Source organism: Pteropus vampyrus, unplaced genomic scaffold (assembly GCF_000151845.1).
Source record: "Pteropus vampyrus isolate Shadow unplaced genomic scaffold, Pvam_2.0 Scaffold286, whole genome shotgun sequence".
Taxonomy (NCBI): domain Eukaryota; kingdom Metazoa; phylum Chordata; class Mammalia; order Chiroptera; family Pteropodidae; genus Pteropus; species Pteropus vampyrus.
In genome coordinates this window covers 1,048,473-1,055,203 of record NW_011889067.1, presented here as the reverse complement: position 1 = coordinate 1,055,203, position 6,731 = coordinate 1,048,473, and the positions used below count along the sequence as shown (strand labels likewise).

The following is a 6,731-nucleotide window of genomic DNA, read 5'->3' as shown; positions in this document are numbered from 1 at the left end:
CCTCCGACAATCTCAGCAGTAAATGTCTATTGAGCAGTTGTTCATCTGATCCTTAATATGATCCAGTGGACCCATTTTCAGAATAGGGAGACTGAGGCTCACAGAGGTTGCTGGAGTGCACAAAGCTTACTGTACGCCTGCACGACTATGTCTTGTGCCCTTTATACTAAACATGTCACCTCTTTTACCTCCTATTCCTCTACAGGGAAGTGGGAAATGTACCTAGTTCAGGTTTCTCCTGTCTTTTCAGGGAACAGAGGGCTACTGGGACTTGGGAAGATGACCTCACTCTCTGGGCTGTGCCTGACCTTTGGTCTCAGAGAGCCTGGAGAAGGGGGTGAAAGCAGGGCCTGCTGAGCATGAGCTCTCCTGGCTGGCAGAGGGGCTGAGAGAAGAAAGGGCCCAGCACCCCAGACCTCTGAATATGCTCGTTGGAAGGCAGTGGGTTGACTACCCTGGATCTGACTTGGGTGGGAAGGACTCGTACAGGGATGAGGAGCAGGGCTGCCAAGCCCACACTGCAGAGCACCAACCACTGTGTCTCTCCCATCCCTGACCTTCCCTTTCCCTCCGACCCCAGTTCATGGTATTACTGGGTGAGTATCATCTTCTCAGACTGAGAGCTGTGGGAAACTCAGGTGACCAACTTAGCACAGTTTGTCTGGGACTTTCCAGGTTTTAAAATGAAAAAACCCACATCCTGGGAACCCCCAAAACCTGAATGGTGGATCTTCCTAGGCTCAGGTCTCCCCACTCCCATCTCCCTTGACCTGAGACCACAGGGAGGGTCCAGTCATGTGCACGGTCCTTTGGCCTTTGGTCACGCTCTCCTGCAATCGACCAAGTAGGGAGGGTACCTTGGGTCTTGCTTCCCTCTCCCCACTCTGGGAGCCATTGGGCCAAACGGTGGTCACAGCTGTGGAAAAGGGTGACCTTTCCTGGCCCCTATTGGGGCAGCAGACACCCTACCTGGGAGGAGACAAGCTGAAGACTTCTGCTCTAGTTACTTAGGATGTGAAGCTCATCTGGGGAGGAAAAAAAACCAGCTGTCACCACCTGGCTGCTGAGTGGGGTCCAGGCCACTGTCCCTCCTGTCTCTCCTCTCAGGCTGTGCACTCGGCATGTGGGGCTGTCTGTCTGACACGCATGGCTGTACACGCGTGGTATATCTGTGAGTCTGTGCAGCAATACTGGACACAGGACTGGGAGATCTAGTCCTGGCTGTGTCACTTTTCTACCTGGAACACAAATAAGCCACTTCTTCCCTCTGGGCCTCAACTTCCTCATCTGTGAATGGGGGACAATAAGTTCAAAAGGCTGGGTATTGCAGGACCACTGTGAGACACTATGAGCTCTTTGTGAGCTGGACAGGGGGAGAAGGGCAGGGTTTGTTTCTCTTTGGTTTGCTCCTGAGAATGCAGGGTTGGGTATCAGGGGAGGAGGGGTGGGGAGGAGGGGTGGGGAGGAGGTAGCTTCCTCAGCTCAGAGGAGAACAATGGGCCCTCAGAGGCCGGTTGCCTCCCTGTGACCCCTGCCCCAGAGCTCTCAGGGAATCAGCCAGCTGGAAAAGCCCCTGGCTCTCTCTCTGAAAGTTCCTCACTGGGGTGGCACTCTGGCCACCATCAGTTGGGCCCCTGGACTTTGAGTCAGGGTCTGGATGAGAAGATGCCCCTTCGGAGAGAGGATCTAGCTCCACATGTAGTGCTCCATCCACAGTGATGACATTTATTGCCAGAAATTGTGCTACAACCCCATTTAACCCTAATGACGTCATGAAAGATACTGTTGTCTTTCCCATTTTACAGATGGGGAAACTGAGGCTAGGAGGGGGTGCCAAGGTTACAGACTAGTTAAGTGGAGGGATCAGGATTCAAGCCCAGGCAGTCTGGCTTCAGTGCCCGTGACCTTAACCACTGTACAGTACTGCTTCTCCTGCTGCCCCCCTTCCCCAGACCCCACCACCGTGAGGTACTGAACCCCTGCATCCCTCCTGACCTGGAGAAACAGCCACCTCTCCCCTTGGCTTTCAATTGAGCCAAGCCAGCAAAAGAAGCGAGGCCCTGGAGCTGTAAGAGCCCAGGGGACAGATGTGCCAATCTCTGGGCACCCAGCCTGACAGTGCTATCCACCCCAAAAAGGCTCCTTGCTGGGGCCTGAGCTTTCTCCTCTCACCCTGACTGAGCTTTCAGGAGAACAGAAGGGTGAGGGTGGCCCTGAGATTGGGTGTGGGAGTGACAGTGTCCCTAGGGCCTTGTCCTTCCCCTAGAGGCCCCTGCTGAACCTCAACCCAGTGGGTTCTTGTCACTGAGCACAGGCTTGTGGAGCTCTGGTGGCAGCCCTTGGATCTGTGACTGTGGTCTGACCTAAATGTCCAGCCCTTCCCATCCGCTTTCAGTCTAGTCCTGGACAAAGGGCTCCTCTGTGAGAGGCAAGGTTTTGAGGTCAGTGCTCCCAGCGGGCCACTTTCAGCCAGAACAAGGGTTGGGCTCCCCACGGGGGCAGAGCAGGCCCTTTCCTTAGCACCCAGCATACCCTCCTCTGGCCTCTCCTTCCCTTATATAGCCTTTGGTCAGCCCCTCTCTTGGCACAGAGTAATGCCACCTGAATTCCAGCCCCCAGTCCTAGTGGCTCACCTGGCAGTGGCCACACTCCACACCTTGCTAGGTGCTCTCCTTCTGAGGCCAGGGCATAGAGGACAAGCAGTCCACCCCTCAGGCAGACAAAGTGGCCAAGCAGGAAGCCCTGGGGCCCGGTTCTGAGCATGAATGCCAGGCCAGTCTGATGGCAGCACTTCCCACTGCTGGCAGCTTTGAAGGCAGGTGGCAGCCAGAGACTGTGAGACTGAGGTTTGGGATGGGTAAACTGGGCCCTCACCCATCCTCTCTTCCCTCCTCCTGGCATTCAGTCCCTACCCCACACCTGCTTGTGCCAGCCCTGCCACTTGTGCCTGGTCTCTGAACTGGTCCTTCTCCCCTCACTGGCCTCCCCAGGGTAGCCAAATGCCCCTTACACCATATAATGCCTCATATAATACAGTTTCAGAACTGAGTTCTCTATTCAGCTATTAAAAGAGCAAAAAATTCTAAACTTAAATTATTTCAGACCATAGAAAAATAAGAAATACTCTCAAACTTAAGGGATCTAGTATAATTTTAAACACCGATATCTGATTAACAGTGTCCCCAAAAAACCCTACATACCAATCTCACTCATAAGAGATACAAACACTCTAAATAAAATATCAATAAATAGCACTCAAGAGTGTATCAAAATAACATAAATTTGACCAGACTTATTTGGAGATACTATCAGCAATTTAATAGGCACCATATCAAAATTTTTCATTAATCCGATAAAGTACTATCTTTAAGCACTGAATTTTCCCATCCTGGAACATGAAATCCACACTTACTTGAGTTTTTAATGTCAATCATATTTCATATTTCCCATAAAAGTACTGTATATCTTTTGTTCAGCATTTTTTATTTTTTCCCGTTTTATTACTGGTATATAAGAAACATGTTTTTATATGTTAATTTATTTAGCCACCTTTAGAACCATCTAATTAGTTCTAATAGTCATTCCATTCTCCTGCATTTTCTAAAAATCACATCATCTGAAAATATTTTTGTCTTTTTAATTACTGTATTGGCTAGAAAAACCTAGCATTGTGTTGAATATTAGTAGGGAAAGTGGGCATTCCATTTTTTCTTGACTGTAGTGGGAATGCTGCTTATGCTTTATTATTAAGTATGATGTTTACCATAGATTTCTGCTAAGTGTCTATTATCAAGCTATTTATCTATTACCATTTTGTGAAATGTTTTCTTTTAAATCATAATAGATTAACATTTAAACCTCTAAACTATTAATACGATAATTTATAGCAACAAGTTTTGTAATATTAAATTATTCCTGGGATCAATGCTTTTCTTTCTTTTTTTAATGCTTTCTTATTCCAGATGAAGTGCAGGATTGAATTTACTAATATTTTATTTTAGAGCTTTGTATCTATGCGGATTTGGTGTCTAGTTTCTTCTTGTGTTATTTTTGTCAGATTTTGGTATTAAGGAGATGCTAACATTATAAAATAAGTTGAACTCTCCCCTGTACCCCATGTTATAGTATAATTTCCATGACAGAAAAATTGACAAGTGAAAATTGTGCAGCTTGATGGCAGCATTCTAGAAATAAGAGACAGCGTAAGCAAAGACATAATGAAAAAGCACAGGATATGCTCAGAAAAATAGGATTTAAGATTTCTTAAACTGGATTAAATAACACAAAGCAGATTTGGCTCAAGCTGCTAATTAACCTTGAAAGCACAAGTCCACCACCCAAACACTGATTTACTCATTTCATATAGAGTCAACTGCAAGCTTTTCAGCCTGGACATAAGATCTTTCTTGCTTTAACCTATTTTACATTTCAACTTGTGCTTCCTTGTTTGTGATGTTTGTTTGCTTAGAATGCTATGCTGGCGCATCCAAATCCCACCCACCTATCAAAGGAATAGCTCAAATGTCCATTGAACTATGTTTAAATTCACCTGTACTACAACTACTTTTTGTCAGCTGTTGGCTTGCCTACTTCTTAAGTTCTTGAGAGCTATACTGGGTTGGATAGTGTCACCCTCCAAAAATTAATGTCCTTGTAACCTCAGAGTGTGACTTTATCTGGAAATAGGGTCCTTGCAGATGTACTTAGTTAATACCGGGTCATACCGGAGTAGAGTGAGCCCTTTATCCAATGGAACTGGTGACCTTTTAAGAGACGAGAGACAGAGACAGAGACACAGAGAGAACATCCTGAGAGAACAGAGTTAAGAGACTGGAGTGAAGCAGCCGCAAGCCAAAGAGCGCCAAGGATTGCTGGACACCAGAAACTAGGAAGAGGCAAGGAATTTACCCAGTTTCAGAGGAAGCGTGATCCTGCGGAAACCTTCTTTTCAGATTTCTAGCCTCCAGACCTGTGAGAATAAATATCTGTTGTTTAAGCACCCAAATTGTGGTACTTCCTTATGGCAGTTTCAGGAAGCTAAACGACAATTTTAATTTCCATTCTGTCTTCCTAGCCCCAGCACTGCCGTGCCCACAGTCGAGTGGAGGGCTCTGTGGGCGCTCCATCCCTCCAAGGTGAATGAGCGCGCTTCCTGCAGCGAAGAACAACCCGGCGCTCACGAGCGCCTGCTGACAGGACGCACAGCCAACGCTCAGTAAGTGGTAGCCATTATCAGCTAGGCATGGGCCTACACAAATAAACCGAGGACAGTGACAAACAACACAAGTGGCAGGTGGAGCGAGGCAGCTGCGGGGAGGACGCCCAAAGGGAAGGAGGGGGTTTTGAGGTAATGGAGTCTCTGAGTCGCTGTCCCAGGCTACGCTGAAGGGGTCCCGGCCCTCTCCCCACCCAGCAACAATGACCTCCTGTCCAGCTGTCCCTCCGTTCGACTCCCAAGGGACTCCAGCAGAACCTGAGGAGGTGCGCCCCCCGCCTCACCCTGTCCCAGCCTGCGCGAGACACCTCGATGGGTCCCCTACGTCACGCTGCTGCGTGGGGCGGGACTTCCTCTCCACGCCCCGGAAGTCATACGGGGCGCTCTTCCGCCGGAAGGAGGCCGGACTTGCGACCGAGATGTGACACTGGAGGGTTGGCTGCGTCTGTCGCGTAGGGTAAGGGGATCTCTGGCCACATGGCAGGGCGGGCGACAGCGGCGTCCTAGCCGGCAAGCAGGCTGGCGGGTCGAGTTTCAAGGGATGCGGCGGGGAACCGGAGTAGAGGGGAGGGGTCGGTGTATCTGTCTGGGGATCAGTGCCACCAGCGACCTAGGTCTCATCCTAACTCACTGCTCAGTTTTCTCGACCTGGTCTGAAAAACGAGTTTGGTAGCTCATGGAGCAGGGATGGGGACAAAATGTGGAAAGGAGAAATACACACTCAGTAAAGTTTAAGAAAAAAGATTCAATAGGTGAATTTCACGTAGGTGATTTCCTGTGTCGCGTAAGGAGGTAATATGAAGGTCTGTGCATACCCAGGCATTCTAAATTGGGGATTCCTGTTTGAGGCAGCAGCACCTGTTACATTAACTTAGAAACATGTACACACAATTGGTAATTTTTAAGCTTCCCGAATCTGCCAGCAGACATTTGGCGTTAGAGGTGGTACAGGGTCACCTAAGTCATCCCCTTTGCTTCAGCTTAAACTGAAGCATAGTGAGAGGAGACAGGCCGGAAGTCCCACAGCTTGTTAGTGAGAGAGCTGGGACTAGAAGCGAGATTGCTTCATTTGCAGCCCAGAACTCTCTTCTCCACACTGTACTGTCTCTCTTGATTGGTAAACGATTCATCTATTGGAGGGAGGAGCGGGGGAGGGGGAAGACGCTGTAGAATGCACCGCATTCAAACCTCAGCTGTCTTCTTGAGCAATGCTGCATTTGGTACTTGTGCTGTTTAAATGTATTGTGTATTATCTCTGTCATCTTTATTAAACGGAAATGTCCTGTAGGGTAGTGAGCAAGCCTTAGAGGTCTAGAAAGCAACTCGTGCTTTAGCAGATAACTGAAAAACTGTTAGCATCACATAGGAGAAATCTTACCACCAAGGAACTCACTCAATTAGATTTTCATTGTAAGGGAGCCATGGATATTCTTTGTATACAATTTTCAAACTTTGGTCTCAGGTCCTCCATAAAAACCACTGAGGATACCAAAGAGCTTTTATTTATTTTATATAT

General features: G+C 48.2%; 1 protein-coding gene and 1 long non-coding RNA gene across 3 annotated transcripts in view; one reads left to right on the top strand and one right to left on the bottom strand.

Annotated features, from left to right (window-relative positions):
* The window catches only part of AP3B2 (adaptor related protein complex 3 beta 2 subunit), a 44,246-nt gene extending 38,696 nt beyond the window's left edge, over positions 1 to 5,550 (bottom strand). The window contains exons 1-2 of the mRNA XM_011376118.2: positions 5,424 to 5,550; positions 4,909 to 4,969 (exon numbers count right to left, since the gene is read on the bottom strand). The gene's annotated coding sequence lies outside the window, so the exon portion shown is untranslated. The remainder of the gene's footprint in view (positions 1 to 4,908; positions 4,970 to 5,423) is intronic.
* A 37-nt stretch (positions 5,551 to 5,587) lies between these two features.
* Positions 5,588 to 6,731, top strand: part of LOC105302862 — a 3,995-nt gene continuing 2,851 nt past the window's right edge. For both annotated transcript variants that reach the window (XR_896872.2, XR_896871.2), the window contains exon 1: positions 5,588 to 5,672. This is a non-coding gene — a long non-coding RNA (uncharacterized LOC105302862). The remainder of the gene's footprint in view (positions 5,673 to 6,731) is intronic.